Source organism: Sorghum bicolor, chromosome 5 (genome assembly GCF_000003195.3).
Source record: "Sorghum bicolor cultivar BTx623 chromosome 5, Sorghum_bicolor_NCBIv3, whole genome shotgun sequence".
Taxonomy (NCBI): Eukaryota; Viridiplantae; Streptophyta; class Magnoliopsida; order Poales; family Poaceae; genus Sorghum; species Sorghum bicolor.
In genome coordinates, this window is record NC_012874.2 from 13986210 (window position 1) to 14000721 (window position 14512).

Sequence of the window (14512 nt, forward strand, 5' to 3'; positions counted from 1 at the left end):
AAGACCCAAGTCTTGTCTACAACGCAGTGCAAAGTCCAGCTTCTTTTATTAGAGACGATCGTCGCAATAGAAAAAATCGCATAGAAATTCTGATACTGAGATGCATCGCCAGATGCATCATACCAATGTAGTCCCCGAGCTTGCTAGAAGGCGATGTAAGAGCCTTGTAGCAAGGTCTAAAAAATTAAAATTATCCAATCCATTTCATATGTAACTGAGAAAAGCAATCCCCAAACTGTGGTTGGAGAGTAATCGAAGTACGTCCCGAGTACAGCGCAGGGAGTGATTGATGAGTTCCCGAGCACAATTGGGAATGTAATCGTGCTCGGTGGTTAGCACAGTCCCCGAGCACGGCATAGAGACTGGACGACCAGTTCCCGAGCATGGTTGGGAACGTAAATGTGCTCGGTGGTTGGCACAGTCCCCGAGTGCGGCGTAGGGAGTGGTTGACAAGTCCCAGAGCGTGGTTGGGAACATAAACGTGCTCGGTGGTCAACACAGTCTTCGAGCACAGCGTAGAGACTAGTGGACAAGTCCCCGAGTGTGGTTGGGAACGTAAACATGCTCGGTGGTCGGAGCAATCCCCGAGCACAGCATAGGGAATTGTCGACGAGTCCCCGAGCGTAGCTTGTTGACTAGGCCAAACTCCTGAAAAATAAATATAGAGAATAGATAGTACATGATGTATAAATAAACTCTAGATAAAAAATCAGCACTGAGATAAGTTTTTAGACTTTTTATTTTATTAAAATTAGCACGAGTAGTTAATTCATATTAAAGCTTGTACCAGCTCTGGTCTAGCCAACAATCAGCATGAGGTGTGGAACCTAGGCACGCGTAGGATTGACAGCCTCGCCAGAGAGCTAGTGCCGACCACCAGAAACGCAGAGTGCGGATCTCATGCACGTGTAGGGAGGAGTCGGAGACAGTGCCTGCTCTGGAAAACTCGTGTAGGAGAAAAAACTAGTCGTCTAACCAAAAAGTTGTTTTGAAGGATAATAATATTAAAAATGTTATGCCAAAAATAAATGAAATATTAGAAGTGTACTTATCTTTGGTCGAAAGTCTGGTCGGTGGTGACAAAATTGTCTGGCCCTCGAGCTTTTTGTCTTGTAATCATGACGGTGGTCGCGGTTGTCGTAGCGTCGTTCTTCGCGGCGATCATCACTGCGACGTGAAGGTGGTCTGAGTAAGTAGGCCGAATAGCTCAATAGGCAGTTCGAAAGATCATGTTTGAGAGCTTCGATGGGTCGCTTCGTGGCTTCATAGATCGACGAGTTTGTCATGAGTTACACCAAGACGTCACGTCGCCGTGGAAGTTATCAAGCACCTGGACGTGTATGAGCTTGCTAGATGGAATTGGGGTCCAATTCGGTCGTGGTGTAGATGATGTCGCCGACAAAGTGGTCCTCGAGTAGGCCACCACCGGAATCATCGTGGTCGATGCTGATGAGGAAAATTCCCATCTGGTTCGTCTAGGGAGCTGTACGCACACCCCCTACCTAGCGCGCCACTATCGACGAAAGCCAGTCAGCAGTCTATCTTGGGGTATACCCACGGTAGTAGTTTATCGGTAGACAGATGCGCAAGCTATGAACTTGATGGTGACGCAAGACACGGACATGGTTTTTATCCAGGTTCTGCCGCCGTCTGGGCGTAATACCTACGTCCTGCGTCTGATTGTATTGTTGTGTGTTGAATTGAATTGTGTTGAGTTGTTGTTGTGTTCCTCTAGGGGACCTCTGCCCCTCCTTATATATCCTGAAAGGACAGAGTTACAAGCAAAGTATCCTATTGTGTACAATATCTTGTAGCCTTGTGGTGCACGCTAACCAGCATCGTGCGCCGCACGTCTTCATCTTGTGGGCCGAGCCACCACTGATAGTACGCCCATGTCAACCCATGAGGGTATAGGGGATTATAACCCCACACATACCAATCTTACGATTGACACTTCCCATGCCCTCTAATAGCATCACAGATCCTACCACGTTTGCTATGGAGATTGTAGGGATGAGTGATGATCGGAGGTCGAGGACGAAGGCGGCGCTGGGGCGCCATGATCTGGAAGTCATGAGAGAAAGAGAGAGACTGCTAGAGTTTACAGATATTTATGTCCCTTCTAATCCACCTGTTTTTCTAAATAACATATCTAAAACTAATATAAATTGCAAATACAAAGATAACTGAACTTATAAAGATAACTAGGCTGGGCTATCCGCCCGTTAATCATACGTCGGCCATAACATCTCTCCCTACCTAGACAAACATCTCGTCCTCGAGCTGCAAGTCGGGTTAGAGGACCAGGAGAACTACTGCAGCGGCTCCCATGTAGCATCAGCGGAAAGCAGGGCCTTCTAGAACTACCTAGAGAGCCCCTTTGGCACCGTCGTCGTCCGCTACCGTGTCAGCGAGGAAATCATCAGCTTCAAGGAAGAAAATCCACTAGCATTGATGGCCGCACAGGTGCGGCTCATCGTAGTTGAAGCATGGACCTTGACGACAATGCTCAAGCATATCTCGGCCCATGTCAGGAGGTGAAACGACTGCCGGGGTGCTAGCGTCGGAGCCTGCTGTGGGGCAGGTAGTGGAGGTATGGCTGTGGCCAGGTTAGGAGCACGCGCTTGTGCAGCCAGTGCAGGTAGTGCCAATGGCTAGCGCTGAGGAGGTCAAGTGGTTTGCTGGACAATGACCAACAAGATAGTCATAGCATGACGCTCAAACATCCGAGCCAGGTACATGGCCATCTGAAGGTCATGGGGCTCCCACAACTCGACGTCAACCTTGATGTACTCTAGTAAGCTGCCCACAGAGTTCCGTCTTCTATGGGGTGGACAGATTGCGGGAATGACACAACACCGTGTTGAAAATGATCGGAGTAGTCCTGGACCATCGACACGAAGGGCAGTCGGGCTAGCTCACACAGTCGAGTGCTACGAACCGTTGGCTCGAAATGAAGAATGCAGAGCTCCTTGAAACATTCCCAAGTAGGCATGCCCTCGTCCTGCTCGGGGGCGTAGTACCATGTTTAGACCGCACCCGAGAGATGGTAGGAGTCAAGCCAGGTACGATCGGACGCGAGAGTGCGCTGACCCCGAAAGAAGTGGTCACATTGATTGAGTTAATTTAAAGACTCAACAGAGCTATCATAGGTAGTGATGAACTCTAGCTTGTAGCATTTGGGCACAGCATGGGCGCCGTTGGACACATCGGGTGCTAGAGTGTCGTAGCTTCCGCCCCCAAAGGGCGCGTGTGCGGATGAAGATGTGGTGCATCTGTAATACATGGTGCCATCTGGTGCACCGTAGAGAACCCGTGAGGTCGGAGTTGAGGGAACAGCTGAGCTCATCGCGGTGGACGATGTAGGAGACATCACTGCTGTGTAGATCGGCACGGATGCCAAACCCAACGCCTTCGATGGGATGGGGGACGGGGAGGACAGCAACTGCAGCAGATGGAGGGGCACCCCTGTCTCGCTGCTCTGCGGCATGCCATAGGGAAAAATCGCCTGCTGTGTTGACGACACCACAGAGGGCAGTGGTGGTGGCGGTGGCGCCGTGGGCATGACTGGTGGCACCGTGGCCGAGGGCCAAAACGGCTGGACCAGCCCCGCGATGGTGGCCTGCATCGCCACCAGTGGCGGAGGCAGTAATAAATTTCAGGTGTGACGGGTTTATAAAGGTCAATTGGTCAAACATGTATAATATAACTAACAACTATGCAAAGATGTACCAGAACATTATCTATCTATATATATACAGAAATCCAAAAGTAAAGCTTTGGTACTAAAAATACCTCACTAAATAAACATTCTTGGAATAAATACATACTTATAATAGTGCTTTTATTTGAGTACAGACTTAGGCAAAGACATTTTTCTATTTTTATTTTAAAATTCTTCCTTAATTTTAGTAAGATCAAGTCCCTTGAATAAACCGCGCTCAATGTTGCACACCATCAGGTCATTATGCCAAGCATCAGGTGCTAAACTGCTGATGCTTTGATCTGATCGCATTTAAATTTAGAATAGGAAGAGACTAGTGCGTGGAGAGGCAAACGAGGATGCAAACAAGTCAATGTTGATCCCTAACTAGCTGTCCCTACGTGCTCCGTTGTGGGCTTATGGCCCATCAAGTGGATTAATGGTGTGACCCCCACCAGACCAAAAGGAGAGGCTAAAGCAAACTTGCCTCCTGTCACCTACTCATATATATACGTGTATATATACTAGTGTGTACTACATATATTTACTTTTTATTTAAGGTTTAGGTATGGCGGCAGCCAAACCTTGCCAGATTGTTGCGATTCGCCACCATGGAAATCTGCAGTGCTGCCATGTTCCGCAACAGCTCACCAACCACCCGCGCAAAGAGAGTCAAGTGTAAGCGGTTGGCCGGAAGACACGGAGGGGAGCTCCGACTAAGCTGAAGGTGGCGAGCTGTGGCGATTGGGGCTGTGGAGGAGGCTGGCGGCTGCGTGGAACATGAAAGGGGCCTGACATCTCCGATACCATGTTGATAGGATTGCGGATCCTACCGGATTCGCTGCGGAGATTGTAGGGATGAGTGATCGGAGGTCGAGGACGAAGACAGCGCTGGGGCGCCGTGATCTGGAGCTCGTGAGAGAAAGAGAGAGACGACTACGGTAGGGGTTACGTCTCTTGGCTCCCTAAAGGAAGCCGAGCAAATATGATTGCTCTTGCTTAATTATATCAACAGAGTTTACAGATATTTATGTCCCTTCTACTTCACCTGTTTTGCTAAATAATTTAACTGAGAATAATATAAATTGCAAATATGAACTTATAAAAATAACGGGGCTGGGCTATCAGCCCATTAATCATACGTCAATCATAACACCCTCAGTTCTCATGAATCCTCAGAATGCAAATTCACAAGGTATTATGGATTTTTCCATTGATTTCAAAAATTCATATACTATCATATTTTTATTAGAATCATTAAATTAATTTATTATGATTAAATGTAGCTCCACGACTGCGACATCTACCGGTGAACCAGCATCCAAAAATATCAGAAAGGCACACAACAATATTGCAGAGGGGAACCACCAGATTCAAGCCAGGTTGGCTGATTTGTTGCGAGAGAAAAACACTACTGAATGGTTAACAGATTTGGCTGATAAGCTATGCATTCTTAGTAAATCTTAGGGTCTGCAGTGCAAACATCTTACTCCAGTCAGCCTAATATTTGGTCACCTTATTGCATACTCAAATCATCCCAAATTATAAGACATTTAACTTTTTGACATCAAGTTTGACCACTTATCTAATTCAAAAAATTATGCAAAATATCACTTATTTTATCGTGGCTTAGTTTATTAATAAAAGTTCTTTAAAAATGACTTAAATTTGACTATGTTTACACAAATTTTTTGAATAAGACAAGTGGTCAAACGTCTTATAATTTGAGATGGAGAGATTAATAAACAAACTATATACTCTCTCGATATTGGATTTAGAAGTCGTTTAAGATAGTGACATGGTCTCCAAAACACAACTTTGAAATCTTATTTTTATAAAAATATTTAGGAAAAAATGATATATGTATATTTTTATGGAATTATTTTTGAAGACAAATATATTCATATAATTTCACATTTGCAAACTGAATAATTTAAATACTATTGCTGATTTATATTCACAATATTTGACCCAAACTTGATCAAAACGACTTCTGAATCCTATACAGAGGTAGTATCTGACAACTCCACTCACCCAATGCTTCCATAGAATTAGTGTCTCAAATTACCATAGCAACGCTTGAGAAATTCAACTAGTTACATTTAGGCCAGGCGTCCCACTAAAAGAGGTCCAGAGAGTTGTTAAAGTAGTGTTAAGTAAAATCTAGCCCCACCAGGGGCCACGTGTAAGGCCTTGTTCAGTTCACACAAAAACCCAAAAATTTTTAAGATTCCACGTCACATCGAATCTTGCGGTACATGTATGGAGCATTAAATATAGATGAAAAATAAAAAACTAATTACACAGTTTGTCTGTAAACCAAGAGATGAATCTTTTGAGTCTAGTTACTCCATGATTGGACAATATTTGTCAAATAAAAACGAAAGTGCTACAGTACCCAAACCAAAAGTTTTTGCGAACTAAACAAGGCCTAAATAACCATCTCTATCTAGAAGGTGTTGCTTTAGGCTCGATCTGCCTTTGCCAGCGATGGTTAGGGATGGCCTCCCACTCGTTGCTGTAGGGTCAGGCAACCTACGGACAAGAGAGAAAGACAGAGCATAGAACCCTAGAACACTGAAGGTCTCAATAACTGCATCGAACTAACTTTCAGAAGGGCATTTACAATTCCCTTATATGGGGCTCGGATTCCGACCATGATTTATTATAATACTCCGTAACGGGCCGAGAATATCCTAGCATATTTTGCCTCCCCGTCAGCGTCCTATAGGGCTACCTGAGTAATTCCCCTTCAAGAGCTCTTTACAAATCGATGTGTCAGAATTCTGTTGCGCCTCCGCCAGAGGCTACGGATCCTCCGCCATTCGCCTGCCGGAGGATAGGCGTCTGTCTCTCGAGGTTCTTTACTGTCTCAAGGCTGGCTCGGATCCTCGACATACCTCCGCCGAAGGCTCCGGATCTCCAGCGATGGTTAGGGATGGCCTCCCACTCGTTGCTGTAGGGGCCTACCTAACGGACGAGAGAGAAAGAGTGGGCACAGTACCCTAGAACAGTGAAGGTCTCAAAAACTGAGAAGGGTAGTTACAATTCTCTTATATAGGGCTCGAATTCCGATCAAGATTTATTACAAAAATACCCCGTGACGGTGGGAGAATATCCCAGCATATTTTGCCTCCCCCGTCAGCGTCCTATAGGGCTACATGAGTAATTCCCCTTCAAGAGCTCTTTACAAATGGATGTGTCAGAATTCTAACCCTTTACACGACCCAGACCTCTGTTGCGCCTCCGCCAAAGGCAACAGATCCTCCGCCATTCGCCCACCAGCAGATTGACGTCTGTCTCTCGGGGTTCTTTGCTGTCTCGAGGCCGGCTCGCATCCTCGCCATACCTCCGGTGGAGGCTCCAGATCCTCCGCAGATCATCTGCCGAAGGATCAGCGTCCGCCCCTTGACGTCCCTCGCGCCAGGTCGCTTCATGCACACCTATTTTCAAAACTAGACTAAGTCGGCGTTAGCTTTTTTCCCGGACCTTTGTACCCCTTCGTATGAAGGCTCGATTTGCGAAGGTTAGGCCACCGCACCTGGGTTCTAGTAACGTTTCTTTCCAAAGCAAGTAAGCAACTGGGGGAAGGCGTCGTTGAATCCCCAATAGAAGGTTCTGGTAGAGGTCAAGAGATATAGAGGCCGGGATAGAGGGAGCTGGGTTTGTTCATTCATTCTCGATCGATTTCAGTTTCAGGAGCAACTCAGCTGATGAACCTTCCTTTCGACGAACAATCAAGGTGTGCCAGCCAAACAGATATAGCAGGCTAAATATCAGCGGTGACCCACGGAGAGGTAAAAACCAGTGCTGGCCCTCGAGAGGTGCTGGAGGTGCGATGGCCGACGGCCCATGGGAGGAAGGGGCCCAGACACTACTACAGAATTGGTTTGTAAGAGTAAGGGGATTTTCACTGTAAGGGCGGCTGGTGATGCAACCGCCATTTTCCATCAGCACTAGGCTAGTTGATCACGAGCCGCCCTTACAAATACCACAGTAAGGGCGGCTGGTAACACGAGCCGCCCTTACAAATGATTGCATTTGTAAGGGCTGTTGTTGATCCAGCCGCCCTTACTGTGGGATTTGTAAGGGCGGTTCGTGATCCAGCCGCCCTTACAAACTTATTTCTAAGGACGATTGGTGATTCAGCTGCCCTTACAAATCACGGCTGTATATATGGCTGCAGCCTTCTTCCTCCTCGGGTCGCTCACTCCAACCCGAGGAGATAAGGTTGGGAGGCCTTGGGCACCTCCTAAAAATTGCTCTAGTGAGGGGAGGAGGTTTTGGTCTCAAAAACTATCATGGGGAGCTTAGAAAAGGTAAGAAAATGCTATTCCAACACTTTAATTAAAGTTTTAGTGGTTGGTTAGTGAGTAATTTGAGTTTTGCTTTTCTCTCTCTTCCATGGTGCTTGAGCTTTGTATGGAGCAAATTAGACCCTTGTTCTTAAGCTATTAGTTGGAATTAGTTAGAGATATGAGCTTGCCCTCTTTATTGGTCATTCTTGCTTGATTTTAGTGGTGATATATTTCACTCTATCATGTATGTTCATCTAGTTCTAGATCTAGGATTTGCTTTTTAATTTTTTATTTATGGTTCATGAAATTAGAATGGTTTGGATATGAAAAATTGTTGGTAAAATAATAATTGTTTCTAATTGTTGACAATGGAACTATATATAAGTTTATTTATATAATTATAATTTAATAATTGTTGCTAATTATTGTTGATTGGTAAAATAATACTTGTTTCTAATTTCTTTTCTAAATATTTAGTTTCATTAATAGCCAACTAATTAATATATAAGTTAATATTTTCTCAAATAATACTTGTTTTATGTATTTTGTATTTCCGTTTTGTTGCTAATTGTTGCTAATTGGTAAAATAATACTTGTTTCTAATATATTTTCCAAATATTTAGTTTCATTAATAGCCAACTAATTAATATATAAGTTAATATTTTATAAAATAATGCTAGTTTTATGTATTTTGTATTTTCGTTTTGTTGCTAATTGTTGCTAATTGGTAAAATAATACTTGTTGCTTATTCCTTTTCTAAATATTTAGTTTTATTAATAGCCAACTAAATAATTATCCTCTACCATGAGTATATACACAATTAATGTCGTTTGTATTTTTTCTTCATTAATTTATTTTGTTTTATGTATTTTGTAATTTTGTTTTGTTTTAAAAGACGGAGTACAGGAACTCTTGGATGTATGGTTGGTCAAGGATTGATGAAGGTTTTCGCGATGAGGTGGATAAATTTATTGAAGCCGCAGAGAAGCATGCATTAACGTTGACACATTATAAGGATACAATTATTTGTCCCTGCAAAGATTGCAAGAACCTTATGGCATTTGCAGATCTGAATACCATTAGATCACATCTGATTATGCGAGGATTTGTTCCGAACTACACAGTGTGGACTCATCATGGCGAAACAACGGTTATTGATGATGGCAACTTTGATCTAGGAGATGCCGCCGAAGCCGAGAGGTATATGCACCAATACACAACTGAGCTTGAAGAAGAAATGGACTATGACTATGGCAATGGACAAGGTGGTCAGTACTTTGGCAATCAAGATGGTGCTAATGATGCTGGTGATGTCGGCACTGATGGAGGAGCACGCGAGGGGGGTGAAGATGACTTTGACAATTTATAGGACATGATTCGGGCGATTGGACCAGAAATATTACTGTGGAATAAAGGTGTAGAAAATGTAGAGAGGGTGAAAAAAGCATCGATGGAGACTGTGTATAGTGTTGAGAAGGGTTGTCCGACCCATTGGACACTGCTCCGTTTTGTGCTTGAGCTACTCATCTTGAAGGCAAAGTACGGCTGGTCTGACTGCAGTTTCAATGATCTGTTGGGTCTCTTATCATGGGTGTTGCCACAGCCAAACTTAGTTCCCACCAACACATATCATGCGAAGAAGGTTATAAGTCCATTATCAATGGGTGTTGAGAAAATAGATGCATGCCCCAACCACTGTATCCTTTTTCGTGGTGATACGTTCAAAGATCTAGACAAATGTCCGCGGTGTGGGGCCAGCCGGTACAAGAACAATGACCTTTACAGTGGCGGAGAATCCTCCACCGGGAACAAGAGGAATAAGAAGGGGGCAAAAAAGGTGGTACAAGAATCTCAACCAGTAGAGGACACTACATTAGGCAACGATGCAAAGAAGAGAAAAATTCCCGCCTTGGTAATGTGGTACCTGCCAGTGACCGACCGCTTGAGGCGTATCTTCATGAACCCTAAGGAAGCAGCGCTCATGACATGGTGGGACATTGAGCGCAACATTGATGACGATGTCATTGCACACCCAGCCGATTCTAGTCAGTGGCAGGACTTCGATATGAACAACCCGTTGTTCAGCTCAGACCCAAGGAATGTACGATTTGCCTTGAGCACCGATGGAATGAATCCCTTCAATGAGAGGAACAGTGACCATAGCACTTGGCCAGTGATCTTGAGCATGTACAACATCCCGACATGGTTGTGTCAGAAGAGAAAGTACCTTTTCCTCACTGTTCTAGTTTCTGGCCCTCGACAACCAGGCTTCGATATGGACGTGTTCCTCGAGCCTGTGATGCAAGAATTCGAGAAACTATGGAGGACTGGGGAGCTGATGTATGATGCATTACGACACGAGACCTTCACATTAAGGGCAATAATAATTGTGACTATCAACGATCACCCAGCGTTGTTTGCCTTGTCTGGACAGTTCAAAGGCAAGATGGGATGCTTGGTCTGTCTGGATGATACTAGGTGGGTGTTCCTAGATGGATCCAAGAAGAGTATTTACATCGGGAATCGTCGTTTCTTAAAGGAAGGTCACAGGTACCACAGTAAACTGTACTTAAAGTACTTTGGCAACATCCCAGAGTACGAAGAACGACCTCCAGAGAGACGTCATGATGGAAAATATGTGTATGAAATGGTGAAAACCATACGCATCATCTATGGAAAGAAGAAAATAGATGGAACGACTAGAGATAGAAGCACACCTCCTATCGAAGGGGTACCTTTTAAGAAACAATCGATCTTCTTTCAGTATCTGCCATATTGGCCGCAATTGGAGGTCCCCCATGCCATTGATTCTATGCATGTTCAAAAGAATGTCTTCGAGAGTCTCATTGCTACATTGATGGACACACCCAAGTCAAAGGATGGACTGAAAGCACGAAGGGACAAGGAGCAACTAAAGGTGATGCTAGAGCTTCAACCAGTACGCCAGGATAATGGAAAATACACTCTGCCTGCAGCTGCCTGTAACCTAGACCTAGAAGAGAGGAGAGATTTATGCAACTTTATGAGGCAGATCAAAGTGCCGACTGGGTTTTCAGCAAACCCAAAGAAGCTAGTGTCGATGAAGGACCTATCATTTCACTATTGCAAAGCTCACGATTGTCATATGATGCTAACAGTGTACCTACCAATTGCAATTTGGGCTATAAAGCCAGAGTTTTTGAAAATGGCCATCACCCGCATGTGCTACTTCTGGTCAAAGATCTCATAGAAGACGATTGGCAGGGAAGAGCTGAGAGACCTACATGATTTCGTGGTGGAGACCCAGAACCAACTAGCTAGAGATGTGTTTACCTCCTGCTTTTTTTGATATAATGGTACATCTTATGATTCACATGGTTCATCAGATAGAGGCATTGGGACCTTGTTACTTGCATGAAATGTGGTCCTATGAGCAGTTCATGTCAGTCCTAAGCCGTTACGTGCATAATCGAGCACACCCAGAGGGCTCCATGATAGAGGGTTATAGTACTGAAGAGGTCATCGAGTGCTGTCAAAAGTTCCTAAAAGTACAGAGAGGGATTGGCAATCCTAATTATCGTCACAAGGGTAGGGTGGCTGGGAAGGGCACATGTGGTGGAAAAACATTCATCGACAATGATTTTACAGAGGTTAGTTGAGCGCATTACTGTGTCTTGAAGAGCACAAAACTGATGCAACCGTACGTTGACGAACACTTGGCTATCATTATGGAGGAGAGGAATGGCCGTTCAGATGATTGGGTCATGAAACAGCACAAGCAACGCCTAACTTCATGGCTGAAGGACCAGAACATACCACCTGGAGAAAGTGCAAATTCGATTGTCATTAGTAAGTTGGCAAGGGGGCCATCGAGACAAGTGATGTCTTGGAATGCTTATGAAATCAATGGGTACACATACAACACCCACACAAAGGATAGTAAAAGTGTGAACCAGAACAGTGGTGTTCGATGTGAGGCGGTCGATGGGCACGGTAGAAAGGTCCCTTACTTTGGCATAGTTGAAGATATATGGGAGCTTGAGTATGGATGGGATCTAAAGATGGCCCTATTTCGATGTCGCTGGATCAAGCAACATAATGTAAATGAGATTGGGTTGACAGTCCTAGACCTACAGAACATAGGATACCAAGATGACCCTTGGGTGCTCACTTCAAGTGTCGCACAAGTTTTCTATTTGCCATACCTGCTAAGTATTCGCCCCCCGAGGAAGAAGATAATGCATGTGGTTGTCCCTGGGAAACAACACCTTATCGGAGTTGATGGAGTGGATGATGTTGAAGCTCACAATAACTATGAAGAGATGCATTTGTTTTCTGACTTTAGTGGGAAAATCAATGTTGTGGAAAGAAACCTACTAAAAAACATAATGCCATGGGAAAGAAAAGGTGGCAAGGCAAAATTTGTTACAGCGGGTCCTAGCTAGTTTGAATAAGTGTGTGTGTGTGTCTGTATTTGTAAAACTACCTGTTGTGTATGCTTGTGAGTTGGACTATATATTTATGTATGTTTGTGAGACTACTTTTCATGTTGAGGCCGTCTAGGGTGCTTCGGTAAACTATGTTCACATGTTCTCAAAACCCAAGACTTGACTTGGTTCAAACGTGGTCAAACGAGGCACTTAATGACCTCAGCCGGAAAACCTTTGAATACAAAGTTGTTATAACTCATCAAGATATACGTTTCATACATAGGCCATTTACCATCTGGAAAATTTTTGGTAGACTATGTCCACAAAATCTTGAATCTCACAGACTTCATGAAACATACGCGAGACTTGTGGATTTCGAACTACACATTCATAAAACTTTCTCCAATGGAAAAATTGTCTATATATCAAATGTAGATATTGATGAGTGGAACAAACTTGGTATTCATGACTTTTCATGTTGTGGCCGTCTAGGGTGTCGAAACTCGCACATTGCTATCAAAATTTTGAAATTCAAGATTTGAGCGGTCCAAACTTAGTCAAATGAAAAGTTGACCACTACAAGAAATGTAGATCTTGATGTGATTGACAAACTTTGTATTTATGATTTTTCTAGTTGAGACCGTCTAGGGTTCGGTCAAAGAGCCTTTCTGTTAAAATCCCATAGTTGACTTGGTCAAACGTGGTCGAACGAGGCACTAAATGACCCCATATGAAAAACTTTTTAATACAAGAGTGTTAGAACTCATCAAAACCTACATTTCATACATGGACCATTTCATCATCTGAAAAAGCTTCGGTAAAATATGTTCACATGTTCTCAAAACCCAAGACTTCATTGGTCAAACGTGGTCAAACGAGGCACTTAATGACCTCAGCCGAAAAACCTTTGAATACAAAGTTGTTATAACTCATCAAGATATACTTTTCATACATAGGCCATTCTACCATCTAGAAAAGTTTTGGTAGACTATATCCACAAAATCTTGAATCTCACATAGTCTTCATGAAACAATACGCGAGACTTGTGGATTTCGAACTACACATTCATAAAACTTTCTCCAATGGAAAAATGGTCTATATATCAAATGTAGATACTGATGAGTGGAACAAACTTAGTATTCATGACTTTTCATGTTGGGGCCGTCTAGGGTGTCGAAACTCGCACGTTGCTATCAAAATTTCGAAATTCAAGATTCGAGCGGTCCAAACTCAGTCAAATGAAAAGTTGACCACTACAAGAAATGTAGATCTTGATGTGATTGACAAACTTTGTATTTATGATTTTTCAAGTTGAGACCATCTAGGGTTCGGTCAAAGAGCCTTTCTGTTAAAATCCAATAGTTGACTTCGTCAAACATGGTCGAACGAGGCACTAAATGACCCCTTATGAAAAACTTTTGAATATAAGAGTGTTAGAACTCATCAAAACCTACATTTCATACATGGACCATTTCATCATCTGAAAACCCAAGACTTGACTTGGTCAAACGTGGTCAAACGAGGCACTTAATGACCTCAGCCGGAAAACCTTTGAATACAAAGTTGTTATAACTCATCAAGATATACGTTTCATACATAGGCCATTTTACCATCTGAAAAAGTTATCTACTCCTATAGATGTACAACGGGCCGGGCCGGCACGGCCCGCAGCCCGATCGGGCCGGACCAGGCCGGCACGGGGCGGGCCACGTCGGGCCACGGGCCGGCCGGGCCGGGCCACCACCGTGCTGCGGGCCGATGGTGCGGCCCATGGTCCGGCCCGTGGGCCATTTTCCCAGGCCGTGCCGCCCATTCAGCCGGGTCGGGCCGGGCCTGTAACACCCCAGGTGTTTGCCATGAGTTAGACCTTAGGTTTTGAGCTCAAACATGTCATGATAAGTGGTGATGATCATGTTAAAGTCAATCCATGAAGTGAGCCTCAAGTTAAACTTGGAGAACACACCCTTGCTTACATATAGGCCTTTTCAAAGTGCATGCTTGAGTGATGTTAATGGAACCTCTATCATGTGTCCCACGTCCATCACTGCTTATAGTGAGCACTCAAAAAGTTTCCTGAAGTTTGGAATTAAAAGGTCACATG